The following is a 25,168-nucleotide window of genomic DNA, read 5'->3' as shown; positions in this document are numbered from 1 at the left end:
GAAATGCTGTTACTAGGTAGGGCTATTGCCTTACCAATGTGACATAACTCATAACTGTAAAACCCAGCATTCCAAAGAAAATATGCTCTCATTCTACTATGAATGGCTGCATAGATTATAACTTAAAATGTATTCACGTAAAGCTAATTTCAGCCCTTCTGAATATTTTTTTTTCCAATTTAAATTTTCTTAAATAACTATGCTCATTAAAAAAAAAAAAATCACATAATCTTTTAATCTGATCTCCAGGCTGTTTCTGACTGACTGCAATAGGCATATTTCCATATAAAATGTGAAATAACATTTTCTTATTATATTTATTTTCCAGTTACAACAACTGCAAAGATTCTCAGTCTTCCTTTAAAACAAAAGGATCAGTCATCACAGTTCTTTATAACCTAACAAATATTTTCCTCATTGAATCATTCTACGTATATAAAATAATATATTCTATAATGTTTAAAAGCAAGTTGAAGGTACACTCCATGACCACTGAATTTCTAAGTTATGTGTTTATATTTTAATTCATTTAAAAGACTCAGCAAAGGACTCCATCCAGACAGGAATCAAGCAACAATATCAGCAATGACTCTAGATCCTGACAAGTTAGACAGAGTGTTTGTTCCTTGAGGCAGTTTCCTCAAGGGCGATTAAAAAGGGAAATGAGAATAATTGTAGCCACCTTTCGTTGGTGTGCAGACCACTGCAGCTAGTGACAGAGCTGCACTGTGGGGCTTCATGAAAAAATAGGCAAGTTGTCTGCGTAGGCATATGCATATTGGAATTATTAATTTTAATTGTGATTTCTCAATAATTTTATGAAAGATATGGGCACAGGTATGTATTACTCTGGAATTGATATGTTCCATTATCAACTATATGTACTCTAGGGCCTAGGTGTGTTGATGTCTTCTTCAAATGTAAGCAGGCTGAGAAGGTGTTATGAGTACCTCCTTAAACCCCACCCTGGTGTTGTCTTCTTGCCCGCCATGACTTTGATGTTTCTTATCTTGATTCTGGGAGTTGGCCCTCTGGGGAAGAATTACCCCAGACTTCCTGGTGACATCCTCCCCTGCACCCTGACCTTACCTACCCTGGATGTCAATTCCAGAGAAAAATCACTGGGGGTGACCCCTTCTCAGGGGCTGTTTTCATCTCCTGTTCCTCCAAGGTTAAATGGGTGAAGCCCATAGCCCTTTAATTAGTCCCAAGATCAGTCCTACAGGAAAGGAGAGGCACCACCCTCTTGAGTATATGACCCCTGTCCATGCCCACCTAAGGGATAATGCAATAGGTTCAAGTCCAAAAAAACCCACCCTCATCCAAGGTCAAACATAAATGTCTATAATGGAGGGGGAGGATCACCTCCCTGGCTCTACTTGAGGTGCACCTGTGGATGCACGACAAGGTGCGGTTAGCCCTAATTCATTAAGCACTAAATTAGAACTCTTACAGGGACATACACCATGAGCCAGAGGATCAACAGTTGCCTACTGTAAAGTCTTCCTTTTCTTGTATCTGGAGTTAATGACCCTAAAGAATTATGGGCCTTATTAAAATATAATAAGATTAGACAGAAAATGGATTTAAGCCTATGTACCAGCAATGAGTATGGAGGCATGTACATTTAAAGCTATTTTTAAAAAGGTAGGGGGGGCTCTTTTTCTGAAGCAAACAACAGCTGTTACGACATAAATTTGGAGCCATTTCAAAAGGGAAATGTTCCAGAATAGGAGCTGCTGGTTGGAAAGGCACAGCATCTGTTGCATTCTAACTGCTACCTGTGGACTAGCCCAGTGCAATTCAGAGTAGCAAAACTGCTCCAGCTTTAACTCTAAATGAAGCAATATTACAACTGGAGCAGTTGTGCTACCTATGGGGCACATCTACTCACTGTGCAGTATCCTAACAATACTAAGCAGTAGCAAGTTGCATCACAAACAGTGCTAATACGTTACGGGGCAGTATTATTAGGCTACTGCGAAGTAGTGTCACTAAAAAGACGTGAGCTGGCAAAACTGTGCAGTAACTCCATACTATTGCTGTATTCTGAGTGGGCTGGGAAATTTGAGTGCCTTTAAAGCTGAACCAATAAAATCAGATTTTCAAAGGCAGTTAGATGTCTAACTGCAAATAGACACACAAAAAGCTAGAACTCTTGGTTCCAAAACGATACCTTTTATTCGACCAGCTGGAAAATGGCAAGAAAACTGTCCTTTCCTGCAAGCTTGATGAAGGGACTTTGATCCCAAAAGCTTGCAGAAAAGGACAATTTTCTTGCCATTTTCCAGTTGGTCTAATAAATGGTATCATTTTGGAACCAAGAGTTCTAGCTTTTTGTGTGTCTTTTTGTCTTGGACCAACATGCCATGCCAGTGCACTCCCAGCTGCTGCACTGTACCAGAGCCTTGAATGGGCTTAGGTGTGATCCCATGGCTGAGAACAAAAACAAGCTGATTTTCAGTCATTCAATATAGATTGTAGTAAGTATTAATGTATGACTGCTCAGAAAACTTTTTAAGTCACATTAATGCTTACTACAATCTAAATGTAGCATGTGCTAAGTAAAGAGATGCTTCTGTAAGCAACAGCTTACTTCATCAGATGCTACAAAAGGGCTTGCAAGGCATTCAAACAGAAAAAGTTATTTAAATACAAAGGATAGAAAAGGGAGGAAGAACAGAGAGGACATACTACTGTCAAGAGAGGCAAAAGTGGGTTGGAGAAAGAAACAAAGCAGTAAACCACAGGGTCATGGGGCTTATGAAGATATATACAGTTAATAATTATAAGTAGTAGGGCTAGGGTTTGAACCTTGGACTCAAGCTGTGGAGCACCTAGTCATGCAAGAGCTTCCATTGATGGCATAGGACTGTCTGTGGGATTAAGTGCAAAAGATGGCTCAGTCTAGCTACAAATAAAAAACACGTCTATCTGTTGCTTTGTTTAGATTTCACAGCATAACATATTCAGCCATACGCAGACCATGATAGCAGCCATCTGATGCACAAAAATAAAACAATCAATTGCCAAACTAAGGGCCCATATTGGAAATAGTGTATAAAGTACACAGTTGAAATTTGGCAGTTTGGGGTGATGGAAGTATTTGTACGTTTAAACCTTAAGCTTGTACCTATAAATCCAAGTACTAGGGTGTGCAAAAACGAAGTGATCTAATACTGTGCAAACTTGAGACTTGTACATTTTGAGGCCAACCTGGGGATGTGCCAAGTTGCCTCAGTGTAGCTTCTTGTCTTCTGATCTTCTCTGCACAAAGTAAGGTGCTGTATCTGCTGTACCTAAGAGAAGCAACACGTTATGGCTGTTGGTTCCTGGCTTGATCTCATGATTTTAATTCCTCTAGCTTTAAACCCTAAAAGGACTTGTATTATTTCAGAATGACTACAGATCCCCACAGGTATGTCCAAGTTCTTGAAAAGCCTCATTTGATAGCTGGCAAATGTCCAAAAGTAGCAACATGCACAGCATAAGCCTAGACTAAGTCACATAACAAGTCTTTAGCACAAGACAGGAATGGAACCCCGGTATCTTATTTGTCAAGCAATCTTAACCTATTGCATATATCACTGAAAATATACATTTTGAAACCTGAGCTGGGAAACAGTAGAATGGCATTAAACACTGCTGATGGGCTGAAATTAAATTAATCTTTAGAAAGTCTGGTGATAGAAGCTACCAAAAATCATGTCAGAACTAAAGGAAGGAAAAGCCATACACAAGACAAGAAATCAATGTTTCATACCATTAGGGAGTTGATCTGGCTACCATTTCTGTAGCAAAAATTATCTGTTTCCTGTCTGTGCATTTTGCAAGATGTTGGATAGTTACTACAATTGAGAATGGTGCTTCAGTCTAGCTGTGTTATTTTGTCGGTCCAGGAGTGAATGCAGCTTTCATTCTGCTGAAGTAGTTTTAGCTCTACACTCAAAGTAGACCACCCTCTGGGGTCAATATCTTATTTTGAGAAAATCAAGTTTGCCCAAAATCACATTTTTTATTATACCAAATATCTGGGATTGCTTATATCTATCTAGATTGCAAAACTGCTATCTAGCCTCAGAAGAAGAATATTTGTTATCTGCTGAGGAATACAAATATCTTTTTTCACGTTCAGAGAGATCACTAAGATTTTATAACAGAGAGAGCATAGGTTTGCAGATTTTGTTTGTGAGTCTCACAAAATACTGCAGATATATTTATTACTTTTAATAACTCAGTATGTCAGAGCCCAGTTGAATAAAGTAGAATAACTGCGAGTTTTGGCTTTTTTTCATTTTAATAGCCAGAAGGAAAATAGCATTAAAGGAAGTGAACTTGATAACTTAATAGTGGGCGATTTGTACATACTCATTATTGAGTCTGCGGTTCAAAGTTCATCAGAGCTGATCTACTGTTCCTACTGGAGACTACTGTTATTTTAGAGTCCTTCTAAATAGGATTTCTTAGCTGTATTGAAACTTCTGCTTTACTGTTCTCTTTATATTAAAAAAACTAATATTTTAGGTTAATTTTCTCTTGTTCTGCTTCCCTATACCTTCTAGTCAGTGGGTGCCAGGAGCATTTGAGCCCTTTGCACAGCGGTGCATACCTATTTGGGATAAGTGATGATGCTCCATGCTAGTTCCTTAAAGGAACCATCTAAAATGGTAACAACAGTGTAACCATCTAAAATGGTAAGGACACTGTAAGGACAGTGGCATGGCCATTCCACCCAGTTAGCAGAGCTGGATTGATAGGGAGGGAGATGCAATCTACAAAGCTTGACAGTTTGATTAACTGCTTCTGTATTATACATTTCTTAGGGCATTTTATAAAGAAGTGTGGAGTAAAACAGCCAGATTTTCTAGAATTTCCTGCTGCAGCTCAGCTCCTGTGCACCTCCTCCAATCTTACCCTTTATGTCTGGGGTGTTAAACATATGGCCTGTGGGCCAGATCCAGCCCATGGGACTTCTTTGGACCTGGATAACTCACCTCCAGGCTGTGGAGTTTGTTGCTTCAGCTGCCAGAGTCACTGTATCAGCACAACTCCAGAATCTAGGTTAATACTGCTGCAACTTGCTCTCCTGCCCCTTCCCTCACTTACTTGCCACCGTTGGGGGATTTTTAGTAGCTGCCGGTGACTAAGATCAGCAGCAGGGGCAAAAGGGGGTGCGGAGTTGCAAGTGCTGGCTACATTAAACCCCTGGGTTCTGGAGCTTCGCCAACAGCAGTTTCCAGCAGGCGTGGAGCTTAATGTCACTGCTACTGGACATTAAGCCCCGTGGTTTGGGACTTAATGATGGTCATGAGTCATCTGGCCTGCATAAAGCAGAACCCAATGATTTTAACACTCCTGCCTTAAGTGAATATAGAATAAGTTTTTAAATAAAATGATTAGGAAATTCTCTCCTTACCTGCCTCCATCATTCTTGAATGAAAAGAGAAATAACGGATATAAAGAAGGACAGATTATGATGTATTTCTATATGAAGAAAACACTTAGGAAACAACAGAGCACTGGGATTCACCAAACCTAAATTTCCAATATTCTACTACTGGTTTGATTTTTAAAAAACAAATCCTGAGGTCTGTATTTGGTGCCTTTTTCCCCCCATGTACTAAAACTTTGCATGTAAATCGCTGATCTACACATCCTGGACTTGGGCTTGCAAATATAGATGAGCAGATGCATATGGAAGAATATATGTTTATTATGTATCTCATTTACTAAAAATTGATCTGGCTATATCTCTGTGTCTCAGTTTTCTCATCTCTGTATTGAAGATAAATCTTACATACTTCATAAGGGTGTCTTATTGTTCAATACATTAAGGCTTGTGATACACTTTGAGAGCTGAAGATGCTAGCATACTAAACTGCAAATTAGTCTTATTACTAAATTTCAGTTTAGTGAAAGAAGCAGTGTTCATACTTCTGGCCATAGACAAACTCTAACAAGTTATTGAAGCACTTTCTTCTCCCCTGCCTTCCTCCCCCACAAGTTGTTTTTGGGTCCCACAAATTCATCAGGGCTCTCCAATGAAAGTGGAGGTATAGTTCTTGAGAGTAAAAGCATATAGGACTAAGAGAAGAGGTGAACAAAAATATGTATGACTTCATACTGGAAGGAGCAATATCACTTTTGAGATGCAAAAGTGACTTGAAAAGATTTCTCAGAAAAGCCTGGAGCTGGTCCAAGTTTATAATAAGACTAATCAACTTCCAAGGCAAAGATAATATAGATCAGAAGACAAAATCAATGAATATTCTGGAGGGAAATGTGTAAAGGTTCTGTGATGAAGAGCTAAGTCAAAGGTATATTTAAATGAAAATGACTCCTGATCTGATCAGCCAAGATGAGACCATGCATGTTCCTTTTATGGTCTCTCAATCTTTCTCTAGGGAACATGGCACTAAAAGTAACATAATTTGCATTTGTTACAAGTTTGTTTGTTTTTTTTAATTTTCATATGTGTGCATGTGTGTATATAAATGAAAATGCAGTATTCTCAGGAAAAATCACATTTCAAAAAATTAAAGAACTACAGATGATTTATCTTCAGTTGTATAAATAATTTGACCTTGTCGGGCCATTAATGTACAACCTAGAGAAGAAATTTATATTATACAAGGTCTGAACTGGGAAAAGATGGAAAATAAAGTTATTAGTTGAGGAAATAATTTTAGATAACTTTAATTTTAGATAATTCAGCCATTCAGCTGGTTTAAAATAGTTTAATAGCATTAAATTCCCATCCTCAGTCAACTTGAGAAACAAAGAGTTTTAGCATGTGATCTTTCATGATTTTGGAGGTTTTGTTCCTTAGCTGCTATTCAAACATGCTATACTTACACTTTACTAAAAATAACATTTGTGGTAAGTATTTAGTGCTGAGTTCTGGCTATTTAAGGGTCCAGTTGTAAAAGTAAACTTTAAACGCATGCTTTTGAGGTATATTGTAAAATCCCTCTGTTTTTCTGCAGATTTGTACTAGTAGATCATGGGATCACCTTTGCAGATTTTATAGTAGAGATAAAATACTTTTAAACTCATACTTCCCCTTACCATTAGTATTTATTTTGTGCATTATTCTTCAACCATGTGGTACTGGCTTTTGAACCAACCTGTTGGCTACTTTTTATCTAAATTAATACTGAACATCTCACTAATGGGAATACATTATCAGAAGAATAATCAGTGTTCAGCTGAACCTGCAGAGTCCCAGTACTAATCCTAAATAACTCAATGAGATTCTTGGACAATAGTAAGAAAACACAAGATTTTTTTAAAGCAAGCAAAGATCATGTAAATCTTGTCAGATTGCTCCTCTGAGTAATGTAGTTAAGGATTAGTTTGCAGCGCTCAGGAGTTTCAGCCAGGCATTGATTATTCTTTAGAGAATGTAATTCACAGTTATTAAAACTGTCTGGCTAAAGAAGATCACTACAACATGAACTGGAAGCTAACTACAAACTAAGGTTTGATGAGTGGCAATGAAAAGGTCTGGAAGGAAATCTTGAGATGATGCCAAGGTTAGTGTTGGTTTTGGTGTTATTTAACTTACTCAGTAATGATCCGGAAGAGATGAGAAGAAGTGTGTTAAAGAAATGTTAAGAAGTTATTAAATTGGGAAGTGTTAAAAACTGACAACAGTTGACTAATGCAAATAGACAGTAAATTCCCCTGTGGTGAGAAAGTACATTAGCCAGATGTGTCTGGCCCAGTTCTAAAGGCTCAAATTTTGATAAATGACAGAGCAGAGAATTTAGATAAATACTTGTGGTAGAATCTTAGTCATGTCCCTAAGCCTTTCACACAGCTGAGGTTCTGTAAAGGGGCATCCATAGAGTCCCCCAGGAAAGGGAAATCCCCTATTAGCATATAACCAGCAAAAGTGAATAGTGATACACACTCACTCCATTCCTTTATAGAGGCAGGAAAGAGGCATTCATTTTTTCTCTTGATTCTGGAATATCTCAGGAGGCTTTATAGAACCATTGCAGATACTGTCACTTAGAGCAGACCTTCAGTTGTTTATACCATGTCATCCATTTCTGTCTTAGCTTATCTAAATTCAGAGAAAAAGGGGTCTCCCTTCTTTCCTTAGCATTTGTACAAGACATGGCAGCATCCTGTAGCAGCAGCTGATTATCTACTTGCATGGATAATGCACTGGAATGGAACTTAATTTCCAAAATTTCAGAAGACATTTCCTTTTTTTTATTGTCTAGGTGCTGATAACTGTTTTATGCTTGGAAGATGCATTTAAAATGTCATTTTCTGGATAATTTTTGTTGAGTGTGTGTGTTGTCATCTCATAAAATAGGATGGTCCTTACTATATATATGGCCGGGTAAAACACAGTAGAGACTTTAAACCAGAACCAGCAGAACTCCACTGATGTCAGGGAAGTTATACCAATGTTCACTAATGGAAAATCTGGTCTGTTGCTGTAAGTCTGGGATGGCTCTTGAGCTACGCTGAATTTCCAGACTTGGCTTCAGTGACAGAACTTGAAATTTGGCAGAAGTATTTTCAGCACAAAAGTGCTTTTCAAAAACAGAAAAAAAAGCAGGCAGATTTGAAAAATGCTGTTATGTTTTACTAGTGGTAGATAAAACAAACTTTTTTGAGGTAAACGACACGTGTGGGAAGGCTTCAGAATACAAGCTGTAAGTCAAATTCATTGTGCCTGATTCCCATCCTGCTTACATTATTTATTTTTTTTTCAAACCAGTCTATGCTTGCTCACTTCACACTGCTGTGAATGAGAAGTCATGTAGGCGAATTATATAAAACTGTCATCATATTACTGGGGGGTGAGTTGCAGAAAAAATGTTGCTTCCTCTGCTTTATCACCAGTCTCGTTCCTCTCATGACCTCAAGGTGAGGGCTGTAATGTAGGAAGGGGCGGGTGTAACTTCTTTCCCTTGAAGAAGCACACAGCTGCCCCAGCCACCACTGCTTTCTTCCCCCTTCACTCCTGTCTTGGTTTAGAGTCCTATACTCCTGTACTTACTCTTGTTATAGAGTCCTGTATTTACCTGGCAGGGGAAATACTGCGACCATGAAGGTGGCTGGGGAAGTACCCTGACCAAGGGTAGGTGGCTTAAGAATGGCTTTGTGTCGTGCAGGGTGCACCCGTCAGCTTGGAGACAGGACTCCCTATGACAGCCTCGTAGTTAGCTTTCCAGTGGGAGGATCTCAGCTACATGCCAACTTTATGGAAATGGGAAATTCCTCCTAGCTTGCTCCTGCGGCCACAGGGCTGAGGGCAAGTGAAATTTGGGAGCATCCAAACCTACAAGCTTCTGGGCTTGGGCCTGCACAAAGGATGCCTGCCAAAGGGTCTGCAAGTAGCTGAAGCCCCAAGTTGAAAAATCTAGGGTGGAGGATACTTGGTGGTAATATGGCCACATAAGGTTTTTGAGTAATTCAAAGGATTCAGAACTAATCTCGCTAATTTGACCTGGGACACGTGTGTGCACACATGTGCACACGCACACAAATCCTTTAAAAAAAAATCTTGTTATAGAGTCCAAGAGCCCTACAGTCATAGGGAAGTTTTTTAGTTTTTTTAAATCAATATATTTTGTGTTCCAGGTCAAATCAGCCAAATCAGTTTCAAATCATATTGACTGAGCAGAACTCAATCACTCTGAAAACCGTACTGACTGACCCAGCAGATCTCAATCGTCTAAACACCGCGGAGGCGCTACAACCTGTGAGTGTCCTTTGTGTGGGCTCTCACCCTGGGACTTCAGATAGCCCCAAATCCACTGGCGGGTGTCCTACCTGCAGGCCCAAGCTTGAAGGTCTTGGGATTCGGATGCCCCTACTTCATGGGTAACAGGTGCCTCCTGAGTCTGGGGGTACACCAGATCTCCAGTGGGGGGAGGGTCCCCCACCGGCTGATCACCGGCGGGGGGGGAGATGCTGACTGATGGGGGCATTCCCCAGCAGCTGATCCCGATGTGGGGGGGTCCCCCAGCAGCCGATCCCGATGTGGGGGGGTCCCCCAGCAGCCCATCACCGAGCTGGCAGCAAAAACGGGAACGCACTCCCCAGTGGCACTTTTGGTTTTACAGCTGGCGCTTGCAGGGAGTGCACGGCCGATCTCGGGGTGCACATCCACCCCCTACGCATCGTCCGCAATGCCCCACTTGATCACTCCTGAGATGTCCTCCCGCCTGTTGCGGGCCAGTGCAGCTGAGAGCAGGCTGACTTTACTAGAAAACGTTATGGATCGTAGGCCGTAAGGGAAATGCAGAGAGCCAGAGCGGGGGACTAACGTGAGCGGGGGGATGGGGGTGAGGAGGGGAACGCAATAAATACAACGCTGATCTCAGCCAAAAGGCCAGAGCGGGGCCGGGCTGGAAGGGGCCTCCAGAGGCCACCCAGGTCGCCCGCTCCGTGTCTCCGCTGCCTGGGGGCAGGAGCGAGGCCGCGGGAGTGGCCGGGCGGCAGGCGCCGGCGCTGCCCGCGGCTCCCCGGACGTGCGCGGGGCGCGGGCGGCGCTCGGAAGCCCCAGCGCCCCGCCCCGCCTCGCCAACCGCGGGGGGAGGGGACACCGCCTCCCTTCGGCCGCTGCCGCCGCCTCGTCTTCCCCGAGACAATAGCGCCGCTCGCAGCTGCCGGCCCCGCGCTGCAGCGGCCCCGGCCGCGGGGACCGGGCGGGAGCTGCCAGCGCCGCGTCCGCCTCTCCCGCCACCCGGGCCATCGCCCGCCCGGCACAGCCCCCTCCCCGCTCCTTCTCCTTTGACATCACCTTATTTCCCCACATCTCCCCCGCTTCAAGCTCTCCTGCCACCCCTCGCCGGGCCGCCTGGTCCCCCGCCCGGCCCTCCCTTCTTCCTGAGGTGTGTTTTCTCTCTCTGCTCCATCAAAGGTAGCTCTGTTATTGAAATATGAAGCCGTTTCCTCTCCAACGACAGTTGCTTGCTCAAGGCGGGAATCAATGGACCTATATATTCTCCCTGGTGTTATAAATACATGCCTGTTTGTTCTTCGGGGCGGTTGTGTCCCGGGATCTTCTCTCCCTCCCTGGTCATTCCCGTGGAGGGTGTGTAGGCTCCTCTGGGTCTGACCCTGGCGTTTGTGGGCATCGGCCTGCACCCCCAAAGCATTCCTCACACTAAATATAGGCAGTGGGTTATCCCTGTTTAAAAGCACCCAAAAAAGCCTGTCTCCTAAATTGAAACTCTGACTATTCTGATTAAACTATATATAGAGATAACAGGATCCTTCAGATCTGCTGGATCAATTCTACCCCAAGTGCTGTTGGATGACATGTGGAGTTGTTGAGATGGACTCTGTTATGTGCCACCTCCGCTTTGATTCTTGGTCTCTCTGCTGGCCCCCCTGCATTTACCTCATTTGAAGGTGAAGAGTTGGAAAGTTGGATTCCCTTAAACACTTGCCCAAAATCTTCACTGCCTTGATATAAAAATGCAGAACAAGTCCAAGCAATTTCCACTGCCTTAAAAAAAAAAAAGAGCACCCCATGCCTAGAAAAAAATAATAAAAAAAAAATCAATGAGGCCAACAGGGTATACAGCCAGGCTTTGATTCCAAGTCCCCCTATATTTTTATGCCTAAATAAAAAGCAAGAGCTCTTACATCACCAAAAATGCTCGTACCCTGATACCTCCCAGACGATAAGCGAAGGTTAAAAATCCCCTGGGTCTGACCTTTAGGAGCCAGGGTAATCAGGCTGACCTCTTCTTTGGGAGCCCTCCCTGCATACAAACCAGCTGTATTTGCTTCTGCTGTATTAGCCAGCTTTAGACCTTTGGACCACTCTCTTACATCAAATAAATCTGTATGCATGCGTGATAGCGGTCACAATGGCAGAGGTCTGGCATCTGAATCATTCCACCAGATATAACCACCTTTAATCCAACAACACCTGGAGCATTGCCATAGAATTGATCCATCAGATATGAATGATCCCATTATACCTGATGCAGTATATGTATGTATGTGTGTGTATGTATATGTGTATGTGTATATATATATATATATAATAGTAGTCAGAATTTCAGAATAGTCTGGGCGACTTAGTCATATTATTTTTTAATTTTAACATATTTTAAACAGTAGGTGCATACCCAAATCTCAAAAAACAGCTTTGAAAATCTCAGTGGTGTAGGCTATGGATTTAGCTATTCATTTAATAAGAAGATTACATTTGTCTAATAGGTAAAGGAGTATCTAGGTGAAGACCAAGGTCCTGATACAGGCTTGTACTTGCACATTTCTGTCACCCATTTGCCAAGATGTACCAAGCACCATTTTTACATGGATAAGAAACTTGTGGCTAAAATTGGCTCCAATCTAGCAAGATCCAGGTGCTGGATAGGAATCTTGCATTCCTCTAGTACCAAGATGTGCTGTTGCCCTGAACTGTCTGGAGTGACAGCATGGATCGCCTATATGAATGGTACATTGGCAGCTTGCACCAAAATAGTAAGAGCCAGCAAAAGTCAGGGCTACGTAGCCCTTGAGTTCCTTCTAACACGGAAGCTGTGCGTTTCTAAATATTTTTCCAGATCTATTCACTAGGATTGCTTCAGTGTATTGATTTTTTGCAATGGAGCTGTTGCAATAGCACTTCTCTAGTTAGCTGATAGAATTTGGGGGCTGAGCAAAAGGGAGCCATCTGAAAGCAACAGTGTACATATTGTGCCAGTCTGAAATCAACAGGATACATATTTTACAGTTGTTGTGTCAGTCTGGAACAGAGTCTGGTTTCCTAGAGCACTAGAAGATTTTACATGTTCTTCCTATTTTGTAGAATCTGGCTGAGGGGGATTCAAAGTTGGCAGGATGCACCTATGAGATATGCGGTAATGTAGCTCTGCTGGACCAGTTGCAACAATTTGTATTTTCCCAGTGAAACAGGAGCAAGGCAATTCTTTTAAAAAGTGCAATTATTTAAGAAAAATGCACTGATTTTAGAAAATGTTTTAAATTTTAGAAATAAGTAGAAAATGTGGGCTCCCAACATTGCTAAGGGCCAGTAAAATCGAAATGCCAGCTCTGGGTTGCGGGGGTTCAACAGCGGGGAGGCACTTTTTCAAGCAGCGATTGTGTTGAGACCTGATGGGGACTCTAGTTATGCTGTGACACGAGGAGCATTAGGGCCAAATCTGAATGGATCCAGCAGAATCTGTGCATTTGCAGCTCTTGTGTTCTGGTGGCCAGTCTTTCCAGGTTAGAAGAAGCGGCTGGACTTGTTTTCTATGGACTGGTTTGAGTTTAGGGGGTTGGGGTCACACTTTGCTAGATCTAGGGTTTGGGGGTCGCTCAGGCTGTGGTACCTATGGTAGTTTGGGTGTCTTCCAGTGTCACGGGAAAAGCTTTGAAGGATTTGGGACCAAGACCAGTAAGATCCTGTTAGATCCAACTTTTCCCTTTCTCCCCCGTCCTAGTGCTTCACCTTCCCTCCCTTGCAGAAAGCAGCATCTTTGAGATGAATGGGGGGGAGGAGTAGGGGGCTTGGGTGAAACAGGCAAGTGGTCGGAAGTATCGAGTTGCGCGGGGTGTCACGCATCTAACTCCAGTGATCCCTTCACAAGGGGGAAACAAAACTCTTTCAAGTTTTTATCGCCTGCCCCGGGGCGTATGTGTGGTGCGAGGGGGACTTTCAGCAGCCGATCCAGGAGGGCTGGACATCAGGGCACTGATCTAAGAAGGGAGGACATCAGGACACAGATCTTGAAGGGACAGGGCACGGCATCGAGACGCTGCTGTGCTCCAGGCTCCGGCCACCCTGCGGGGGGATTTCTGAGGGTTTTTTTCTTCTCCTTCCATTCCTGGGTAATTAAGGCATCTTGGAGGCGTACTCAACTTATGACGTGTTGCTTTTTCTTTTCCTCTCGGGGAGAAAGTGGCTCTCCCTGCCCTGAATCAGGTCCCCTGCCATTCAGAGCTACAGACATTCTGCGCACACACACACACACACACACACACACACGCACACACACACGCACGCACACACACACACACACACATACACACACAAACTTAAGGTGAGCAGCTAAAAACTTCCTCTGCACTTTGTGTCCTCTGCTTCAGACTGCTGGAGAGTTTTGAGAGCATCTTAACTTTGGGAGTTCTGGATAAGGTAAAAAAAAAAAAAAAAGGAAGGCTTTATTTTTTTTTAAGACTGCATTTTTGCTTCTCTTTTAACACTATGATATGAATACAGCAAGTCAGGTCTTAAGGCATCAGGGACTGTCCTAAAAGGATTTTGAAGCGATCTAATTTGGCAAAGGTGGGGGGGGAGAAGTTGCAACTGTCTACTCTCAATTTATCAGACTTTTAAGTGCTCTGTGTTTAATTAGAGATTGTATTTCAACCGCAGTTTCAGTCTGAAATATGGAAAGTGTATATATAGTCCACTGGCTTTTTCCTGTAAGACTATGCATTTCACAGAGATTAATGTTTTCCAAGAGGTCAACAGAATAGGAATTTACAGGAGCTAGGAAAGGGCAGACTATGTAGATCAAGGGAGAAGCTGAAGAGCTGTGAATGTGTTTGTACCACCAGTATGGAAGGACTGATCTTGTTAGATAGGAAAAGAATCTGGTATGATAAGTAGTTCGCCACCACCCAAATTTACTTAAGAACTGACAAAAACAAGAAACTTGAAGTAACATTTTCTAGGCACAGGCGTTTTAGAGTGCTATAGTATCATCACATTGCATCTCTGGATCTTGTTGATACGAGCGGGTCCATAACTATATTATGTACCTTCAATAGACTTGTCTGTTTTTCCACTGTTTAAATAAATAGGAGCTTGTCATATGTTTAATGTCAGAATCTAAACTGTTTCCTGTGACTGGTTTAGATTCAGCTGTGTAGTTTGAATGAACTTAGATGATTAGTTCAAATTAAGATGTATTCCTTTGCCATCCTTTATCTTTGTGAAAATGCATGATGTATCAGCTGCTAGGAGTTTGCGTCGAGGGAAGTGTGTATGTACATGATACACTACGATGCCATAAACTCAGAAGTCTGAGGAATTTCTTGGAAGCTAACAGTATATGAAAATTATTTTTACATTTAAATTCAATAATATTAAATGAACATTATTATAATGGAATGTGTTTGTATTAACTATTTGTAAGACTAAATTTGAATAAGAAGAGGCTAGAAACATTTTTAGTATTTTTTTGGAATAAGGTACCAGTATGTGTGACACTTATTTGAAAATGAAGATTCTCAGAAGACATGGCACTGATGATAAAAACTGTTCTAGATGCCAAGTATTCTCAGCATTATGAAATATGTATGATATACAGAGAGTTTATGATCAGCTGCACTGGAGTTTGAACAAGGGTGCAGCATCAAGATAGTTTTGTAACTGATAAAGTATGCCAGGTGATCAGAATAAGAGGATCTGTTTCAAGCTCTACTCAGTTTTCATATTGAATAGGAGCAGTTTCTTCACTTCCATAAAATGAAATAACTCAATGCACTTATGTTATTTTGCACCAACTATGGCTCTGACCCATATATTCAACCTTTTAAATGCAGTGATAGTTATAAAATGGTTTTGAGATGTTTCAGTGTATCAAGTCACTGGCAAATGGAACAGCAAAGTTCAGTGGAGAACAACTGCTTTTTTAGGTTAAATAAATAAGACAGATGTGAAGATAATAATCAAGATGTTGCTGCTCTGCAGTGAAAATGTGCCAAAAGGCCTGTCTTTCCAATAAAAGCCCTGAAAGTTTGAGCAGTCTCTAAGTGAGAGAGAAGAAAAATATGTTATGGAGTAGTGCATTAATAGCAGCAATGCCCTGTTTCAGAGAAATGACTGACATTATAATTCAGAAATGTTGAAGGGATTTGCTCTGTAAGAATTATTTCATTATAAACCTAATCAGTTGTATTTTCTTCCTTTTTGCATGATTAACAGCTAGTACATGTAAAAAAGGATCTAAGTGACTTAGATTTATGCTGGAATGGTTGTTGCTTCTTGTGGCATGTTTATTGTGCTGCTGTTTATGCAGTTTTTATCAGGTAGAGAAGTCTTGTTCTGCTGAATTGAGAAGACTCCAGTCTCTCCAAGCTTAAATTAGAAATGTGGCTTAACAAGGATAGTAGTGTTTTCTAATGGCTCTGGCATGAACTTTGGAGCAAGGAGAGCTAAAATCAAAACCTGGGTTCCACATCCTTGTTCAAATCACTTAATCTCCCTGCCTATGTGCTAAATGGGAGAAATAGTATTGACCCAGCGCCTTTATGAAATCCTCTGAGATCTTCAGGTGAGTTGTTATACGAGTGCAGAGTATTATTGTTGGTTTTGCTATCATTTGTACTTAATCATATTCAAAGTATTTCAAGTCATGGCAAGAATTAAGTATTCTGGTCTGAAATTAATATTTGTTTCTTGTCTTTCTACTGAAATTGTATAAATTATCATTGGATGTAGAAACTATATTAATTTAATATATTTCATGTTAAAGCAACAGTTTAGTCTATCACTTAAAACTACCTGAAAATTAAAAGCAAATTTTTGAAAAAAAAATTCAGATTACAAGCTTCTTCTGTTGCTTGTAAGGAATTATTAGACATTCTGGCTCCACAGTTAGTAACTGTAGCACACAGTCACCAGCTTGAAAAGGTAGGTTGTAATTCGTAAGTAACAAAATGTTCTTGGGGCAAAATGTCTGAATGTACTTAGGATTTCAATCAATGGTATTTAGGGAGGATTAGAGGAAACAGCTGGCTAAACAAATATTAGGTGTAGAGTGGATGCAATGGTATAAATTAATAATGCACTTCTTTATTTACTCTATGAATGGGAGGGTTTGTGAAGATAAGATGACTTAAACATGGTCACTGTTTGCCATCTAGTGGATACTGCAAATTAGTTTTTCAAATAATCTTCCTCCATTTTTTTAATGCACACATCTGTAACTAATACAGTTGCAATTTAACTGTAAAGACAGCCTTGTTCAGTTTTACCATAAATTGTGCCAGTGAACATGTTTGTTGTTTGTTTCTTTTGTTTTTATTTTCTGTTTGTGTTTTATTCCCCCCAAAATATCAGTTGGTTCCAGTGAAAATCAGTTCAAATTTTGTTTGATATCATTTGCCATCAATAGCTATTTTCAAAGGATTATAAAATCATTCAATAATAAACACACACAGTTCACATGTAATATGGCATTATTGTGCATTATGTAATATGGCATTATTGTGCAGATATTGAAAAGGGGCAAGTTGTGTTTCAAACCAGCCTCCAGGAATGCTTCCAGAAATCCAATGCAGCACTAAGAATGTGGCACTAAATATCTTTTGCAATGACAACCACAGGAGAAAAAAATGTTGGATTATTTCAGCAGGTTAACAAAGAGTCCTCAGCCTTTTCCTCTTCCTCATTTCTCCTCCCAGCTCATTCCTCTCCATTCCTCCCCCTATTCCTTAAGGCAGTTTTCATCCCCTGGACCTCTCTATCTCTTGACTTCCCTAGAAAAAAGGAGTTTATCTCCTGTCCACTCATTTCCTGTTTCCCCATGCAGAAACAGATCCTCTTCTGGTATAAATTTTCTTTTTTCCAATGAAGTCATCAAAGGGATGAGAATATGCACTGGCTGAGGATATTGCCTTCTAGTCTGTGCTTTCTGAGAGGGCGTCCTGGCTGTGGGATCTAAACTGTTGCTTGTCTTCAGCCTGCTTGGAATTGGTCCTGTCATCAAGACTGCCACAGAAATGTGTCCTGGGCATTAGAAAATCAAATACAGCTCTGACTTTGCATGGTAAACATCTCTTGGACCAAATAGGTAGGAGATGAGGTACCCAGTACCTCACAGGATTAAGACATAGCTAATTAAGTCACTCTAATTTTTCTCACCACATTGAAGAAGCAAGTTCCTTGTCTTTTACATTCACTTAGCTTCAAAATGGGCTCCTTGTTTCCTTTATAATTAGCACAGCAGAGTGGAAATCTTAAACATGATCAATTGCACTGAAAACAAACATTTAAAAGAAGCATTAAGAAATCACAGAACAGTAATCTGTCTGAAGACTGCACTGGATGCTTTCAAAACTTCTCAAGAGCTATATGAAATATTACCACAGTAGGCTGTTAACATGATGCATGAGCTAATGGCTGAAGCAAGAGGGAACTTTGCCTTCCCATTAATCAGGCAAAGTTTAAAAATTTAAGTTGTGGAAGGTAAAATGCCTAAGCAGCAAATAGGCTAATTGATTTGGTTCCATGCTTCCTAGATGGTGTCAATAAATTTAGTTTCACTCCTCCTAATCTGGACCTCTGAATATTAAGAACCTACTCAAACTAGAAGCATCTCTTCCAAAGCCATAAAACCTGTTCTATAATAAACTGCTAAATGAATGGCACATTAAGCCATTGTTTTTGTTTTTTGGCAGCAATGCGCATCAAATATAATGACAGATCTGCATCATTAATCATATGGTATAAAAGAAATAAAATCATTCAAACAGAAAGATCACCACTAGAGATACATGCCCCCCATATTATCTTCCTGATTGTAAGGTTGCAAAGGGCTATTATCAAGGCTATTTACAATTTTTTATTAACAATAGTTCTTTATTTTTTTAATTTGTAAAGCATGCAAGGAACAGATGGGCAATGGAGACAGGTTAGATTAGCAGTGTAGCAAAAGCCTATTATCAAGGCTATTAATAATCTATTAACAATAGTTCTTTATTATTTTAAATTCTTACAGCATACAAGGAACATATGGGCAATGGAGACAGGTTAGATTAGCAATGTGTTTGGCAGAAATCTGAGTAGAAAACATGCTTCAAGCTAGTCTACAGGGGAAGAAAGAAGAAGTATATAGTAATAGTTCAAATTTAAGATTGATCATTTTCAGCCTGCATTTTACAAGGTGATAGGTGTGTTACAGAACTTTTTTTCATTTTTATGTGTCACATCATATTATGTTACGCTAACCATATTATGTTACTGGATGACTTATCCGATAAGGTGGATCAAATAAGGCATAGAGTATTTTAATGGCATCTACAAAGATTATCATCGGTGTTCCTTTACCCTTTATGGTGTCTTGGACATGAGAAGGCCTACATATGCATCCTGAGTAATTGTTTTGCGTGTACACAAGCACCACCTTTGGAATGTGTACTTTGTTTTTCAGAACGTGATAATTGAAAATCTATTGTTTTAAATTGCAGGCTGTTGCCGGCCTGTGGTTTTTGCATATTATCTATTGCTCTCCATTTTATTTAAATAGGTGTTTCATTGTTCCTGTGCTTAGTGGCTAGTTCTACTTGTCACTCGATTTTGAAGCTCATATCTACAAAAGCCATGGTACAATGCAACTTCATTAACTTAGGGCCCAGCCCTACCAATTAAGGTGTAAGTAACTTTACTTATGGGAGTAGTCCATTGAAATCAATGGGATCTCTAATGGGATTTCAGTGAGATTACCCATGTAAGTAAAGTTAACTGCATACATGTTTGGGGTATTGTATTCTTAGTTTTTGACTTGGATGATCAAAAGGAAATCCGTAATATTCCAGATCTGTGAATATTTAAAAAAAACCTACAACTTCATATGTGTTAGTGGTTCCACTGACTTCAATAGGGCTCTTGTAAGTAAAGTTATGCACATTTGCAAAGTTTGCAGAATCAAGGCTTAAAGTCATTAAATCTGTACTCAGCTGATGAATATACTTTACAGGAGAAAGTGAGAGAGCCTGAGAAAATTGGGAGGTAAATTTGCTGAAAAGACTAAAATAGAAAAATGAAAATGAATAACTGTCGAGCCATTAATACTAAAGAAAAATTGTTTCACACTAGAATTATTGCACATACATGCCTTATGTCCCAGAATTTCAATATCAACTTTAATTTTTCTACAAAGAAACTTCACAGAGCAACTAATTCAAATGGAAACACTGCAATAGTAAAAATGTGGAGTAGAAGATACAGTCCAAAGTTTTGAGTTTATGAAATAGCATAGATTTTAACATATTATAATATTTTATCTTAAAAGTAGCACATTAGTGAGAACTATTCAGTTAAATGGCTTAATTATTAGGCTTGAAGTCCAACAATGTATTATTGTAGCTACATATGCATTATTCATTTGTCTGTAACAATAAATCATTACTATGCTGCCACCTTGTGGGAATCACTGCTTATTGCCTGAGGTATGTTATTCCAGCATTTTATCACTGATACTGTTACATGCAATAGCGAACATTTGCATTTTAAGTTTTATGGACAGATTAAAAGACTAGGCCAAGCATTCCAAAAGTCTGGAATATAAAGTCAAGGTTTTCCCACGCATGGGAAGTTAAACTACCTCATATTCTTGCATAGTTTTCTCATTTCCTTTTTTATTCTTTGAAATGATTGCTCTCAACTGGAATTCATTTCTTATTAATCAGTAAGACAGTTGGACAGTAAGATTTTTACTTATTCATTGTTATACATTTTTCTTGGCGCAGCCTGTACTGAAAATGCAAGGATGGTTGAGGTCTGAGCTCTCATACTGTTCTACACATTGGGCAACCATCTAAATGACACCAGTGGAATAAAGAGTTGGCTTAAAGCCGTCTTTTAGTTGCTCCCCAGACTGGTGCTAAGCACTCCTGAGGTACAGTAGGAAGAAAAGTGGAGAAGTGGACAATTAAAGTTTACCATTGTTGTTGATATGGGTGTGGCATAGGGGTAGCAATATGATAAGACATAACAGAAGTATTACCTCAACTTTTTTTTTTAAACTTCCAGGAAGACTGATTTGAATTTGTTGATATTGGGCCAATTCTTTTCTGTCTGATGTTCCTATTAATCCAGAATAATGTCACTGATATCATTGGAGTTTTTCTCAGATTTGCAGAAAGGCGGGTGAGAGCAGATATTGAACTGCTGTGGAAACAGAATCCAGAAAGTCCTTTTAGATTTACAGTATCGTGGAACAGACCATCAGCAGAACAGTAAATGGTGCATGCATGGGACCAAATGTCTCCACTCCCTTCCCCCAGTGGCTGTTACTTACAACTGATATTTTGTTGAACAAAATAAATTAAGTTAAAAATGTATTTCTGTGTTCATACTACACGTCCTCAATCAACAGTTCTTCCTAGGCCCTAGCATCATGACCTGTTGAGCTCCATTTGATTTACATCTTGTGTTTTGTTCCTGGTTGTTCTGTCCACTAGGTGTCACTTTCTCTTTTAATATTTTAATTTGTAATTTTTCCAGTATCCCACCCCCTCCAAATCAGTTGTTACATCTGGTTTCCAATTATTTCCTGTTCATGTGCTATTTTTTTCAGGTTAAGACAGGCAAAAATCTCTGTGGTCTAGTTATATTTGCCCTTTTGTGTGCACAAACTGCATTCCCATTCAGAAATGGCATAGCCAAACATCTGGTTGTCAGATTTTTCAGATTTTAAGAGCTACAAAATATGGTTAGTGGTAGAGCAGAGTGAGTAATGGACTCTAGTTTGCTGTAAGTCCTACTGGAAAAGTATGTATATATATTATACATTATTATATGTAAATATGTGTAATACTATATATAGTATTATATGTGTATATATAAGTATGTGTGTGTGTACATGTATATGAACCAAACCCAACAATTTTATTAAATGTTGTATAAAATTAAAATAAGAAACATATTTGCAATTTAACATTTTAACTTTTAAATAGAATTATAAGATATTTTGAAACAATCATTTTGAATTAACCCCCCCCCCCCAGTATTCTGTTTAAGAAATATCAAAATGGAGTGATTTTGGATTTTTATGATCAATGTAATCATAGAATCATTATCATAGAATCACAGAACATTTTGATATCAACAAATCTGCATCTTTCTCACAAAAAAAATGTTTAGGTCAAAAAATGCGGTCCCATTCAGGGAGGCCAATACCAATGGTAAATCAACAAGAGTGGATGCCTCTCCAACCTTTGAAAATCTATGCATTTGTTCTTTGAAATTGTGCCGTTCACTCTATTATGAGTTTTTACAAGTGCAATTTTAGAAAGTGTGTTGACGTGTCCTTTAAAAGTGAATTTAATACATTTAAAATACTTTCATGGGCTCACACAGTGAGTGGTCCAGCCAGGAAATTATTCCTAGAATTCTTGACTGTAGCCACATGACTTTCTCAGCTACGGATGAGTCCAATTTGACTCCAAAATAAATATATCACATTCAAATAATGTATTCAAAGAGCTATTCTTTTTGTTTCATAACTTCAATTCTAAGTCAAAAGAGGCATCCTCAATTTTCTTTTTCACAGTATTAAATTATTTTAGGAAACAGGTTGATAGAAAACATAGATTTACTGTATTTCAGAAAGGATCAATAGTAGCAAAATTGGGCATGTAATTAGGAGATAATGTCATATGACTAGAACATTGTCACAGGATAATGGTCTTCTGCTATGAGAGAGTAATAGCTCGACATTTATGGAAAATAGTATAAATGTCAAAGTGAAGCAAAAGCATTTATTTTCAAAACAGGAGACACAGATCCTGTCATATTATGTAGTGATAATGACTTTTTTTGGGTGCATCAGATGATTGATGCAGCTGCTATTATTTTATCTGAAGGATGTTGGTTTAGTACTGTACCATTACTGACCCACAGCCCTTTTTTTCTGGCTTTCAACCTTCTGACATTACAACAGGAATATATGTCTCTTTCCTTGTGGCTGTTCATAGGTTAGGGCAAATCTATATTTATTTCTATAGCACAAAATTTGCAAAAATCCATTTTAGAAAATCCTAGTTCCCCACCGTTGTAGAAAGTGGCATTCAATAATTCTTTTTCTATCATAGAGGCAATTTCCAGTGGATCAGTAATTTACATATTTTATGCATATTGTGTTAGTCATTTTCATTTTTATGAGCACTGTCCTATTGTGTATTATATCTTTCATGCAAGAATATATGAAATCTCACCCAATGGCATATAGTAATGCCAACTCCTGTTCATGAGGCAAGCAGCACTTTCCTGTGGATTGTAAACACCTCTGGACCAGTTCAGCAACCAACATGTGAACCTTGGAGCTGCTCTTAATTATGCTGCTTAGAAACTCTCTCTGAATGGCTGCTTTGCTTTCCAGCAATCTTTGAAGTTCAGCACACCCTGGTGCTATATTTTCTCTATTCCCCAAATGCTGTCTGTGCCAGGAGGGTGTAGCACAGACAAGCTCCAGTGGGTCTTTGTAAAACAGGATTTCTTTATGTCCGTTTAGGGAAAATTCACAGTCTTTTCATGCTTGTCCAGAGGAGTTAGCATGAGAGAGAATATGTCTCTATTCTGGGCTTTCAGACTTATGCCCTATAAGTGTACTGTGCAATATGTAATCAGTACTTATCATACTCTTTACTGGGGGAGGGCATACTGCTTTGTCATGTGACCTTTATAGACCTCTTTTCATTGCTGGAGAAATTATAGTGTAGTTACTAATTAGGCAACTTTACTGATAGTCCGGACACCATCACCATCTCTGAATGCTAACTCTGCCATTGGGACTAAGAGCTTCTTAGAGTAGAATACAGTGCCAGCAAAGAACTTGCAAGGCATCTTTAGTGCCAAGAAGTTAAATCCTTGCCATTTAAAAACAGTAATTGCAGCTGTTACACCAGCAGCAAGAACATAATATAGTATTAGTTTAAGGGAACACACGAGGATCTGTGAAGAGACATTATTTGTTAACTTTCAATTGTTGCTCTTATTAATTGCACTGGGGAGCAAGAATTACCCAGCATTTGAGATATTAACCTGGGATTCAGGAAACCTGTTTTCAATACTTGGTTTTAGCTAATTCTTCCAGTGGGACCTTGGAAAAGTCATGTAGTCTCTTAAGGTGCGTGCCTATATAATGCAAGGCAGTGCCATGCTAAGATGCACCGTGTCCTCTCCACTAAATGCTTAAAAGTCCAAGTTAAAGGTATGCATAATTTATAATGACAAGAATAAATTATTGCTTCACTTAGACACTTTGCAGTTTTAATACAAGGGATCTCATTCTTCATTCTCTTCTGGGAGCTTTTTATTCAAGTCATATTCACTTTTCATAGGTGGAAATGACCTGATACAGCAGGGGCAGGCAAGGTTTTTTGGCCAGAGTGCCAAAAACTCCCACAATGCTTATCTTGGAAGGTGCCGGAGTTCTGGCAAGCCAGAAAAACAAAATGAGGTACATGGCAGGATGCCCTGCTTGTGCCCCTTGCCCCCCACACAAAGCCCCTTCCCCATGCCCCTGCTGCCCCTTGCCCCCCACCCAAAGATCCTGCCTACCAGCCCTGCTGCCCCTTGCCCCCACCCAAAGCCCCTGCCCCCCAGCCTGGGCTCTGTGTCTGTCAGCAGCTACTCAGAACCTGGGCCAGCTACAAACATCTGCCTCCCGGCCCCGGCCCTGGCCCCAGCTGCCTCCCAGCCCCAGCCCCGGGCTCCGGGGAGGCAGCACATACTGGCCGTGTTCTCCACTGTGGTGCTCTCGCTGTTTCTGCAAAGCAGCGTTGGAACCCAGTGCAGCAGGGCAAAGCAGGGGACACAGAAAGCTGCCTGCTCCAAGCTCCCTGCTGCCTTGCCACACTTCCCCTGTGTGCATGGGAGCAGCAGGGGCAGCAGCGCAGAGTTGTACCCCTCACTGCTGCCCCCACCTGCAGGGGAAGTGTGGCAGGGCAGTGGGGAGGTTGGAGCAGGCAGCTTTCTGCACCTCCCACTGTGCCTTGCCATGCTGGGTTCCAACATTGCTTTCAAAGTTTCATAGTTTGTAGGGTCAGAAGGGACCCAAGTAGATCAAGTCTGACCCCCTGCTATGGCAGGAAAGAGTACTGGGGTCAAATGACCCTGGCAAGGTGTTCGTCTAGCCTCCTCTTAAAGACCCCTAGGGGTCTTTAAGGCAGCACAATGGCATTGCCGGTATGTGCTGCCTCTCCAGAGCCTGGGGCTGGGTTTGGGGCTGGGAGGCAGCTGGGGCCAGGGCGGAGAGGCAGCAGGTGTTTGCAGCTGGCCCCAGTTCTGGGTAGCTGCTGATAGCCACGGAGCCCAAGGTGCTTGCAGCATGGCTTCCATGGGAGCAGCCCAGGCTCCGTGGTGATCAGCAGCTACCCAGAGCTGGGGCCGGCTGCAGCCGGGAGGCTACAAACCGCTGCTGCCCTCCCTCCCCGGCAC

General features: G+C 40.6%; 1 protein-coding gene across 5 annotated transcripts in view; it reads left to right on the top strand.

The window, feature by feature from the left end:
* The window catches only part of HAPLN1 (hyaluronan and proteoglycan link protein 1), a 175,320-nt gene that overhangs the window by 39,216 nt on the left and 110,936 nt on the right, over positions 1 to 25,168 (top strand). The window contains exon 1 of one of the 5 annotated variants that reach the window (XM_090038217.1): positions 13,651 to 13,824. The exons of 1 other annotated variant lie outside the window; for it this stretch is intronic. The gene's annotated coding sequence lies outside the window, so the exon portion shown is untranslated. Of the gene's footprint in view, positions 1 to 13,650; positions 13,825 to 13,853; positions 14,132 to 25,168 lie in introns of those variants that run through there. 3 more of the 5 variants (XM_090038220.1, XM_090038219.1, XM_090038216.1) reach the window with 3 other exon arrangements.

The sequence above is a fragment of the Crocodylus siamensis genome, chromosome 3, assembly GCF_052110815.1.
Source record: "Crocodylus siamensis isolate JL-2025a chromosome 3, ASM5211081v1, whole genome shotgun sequence".
Lineage (NCBI taxonomy): Eukaryota > Metazoa > Chordata > Crocodylia > Crocodylidae > Crocodylus > Crocodylus siamensis.
Note: the sequence above shows the minus strand (reverse complement) of the source record. Positions and strands in the feature narration are given on the sequence as shown.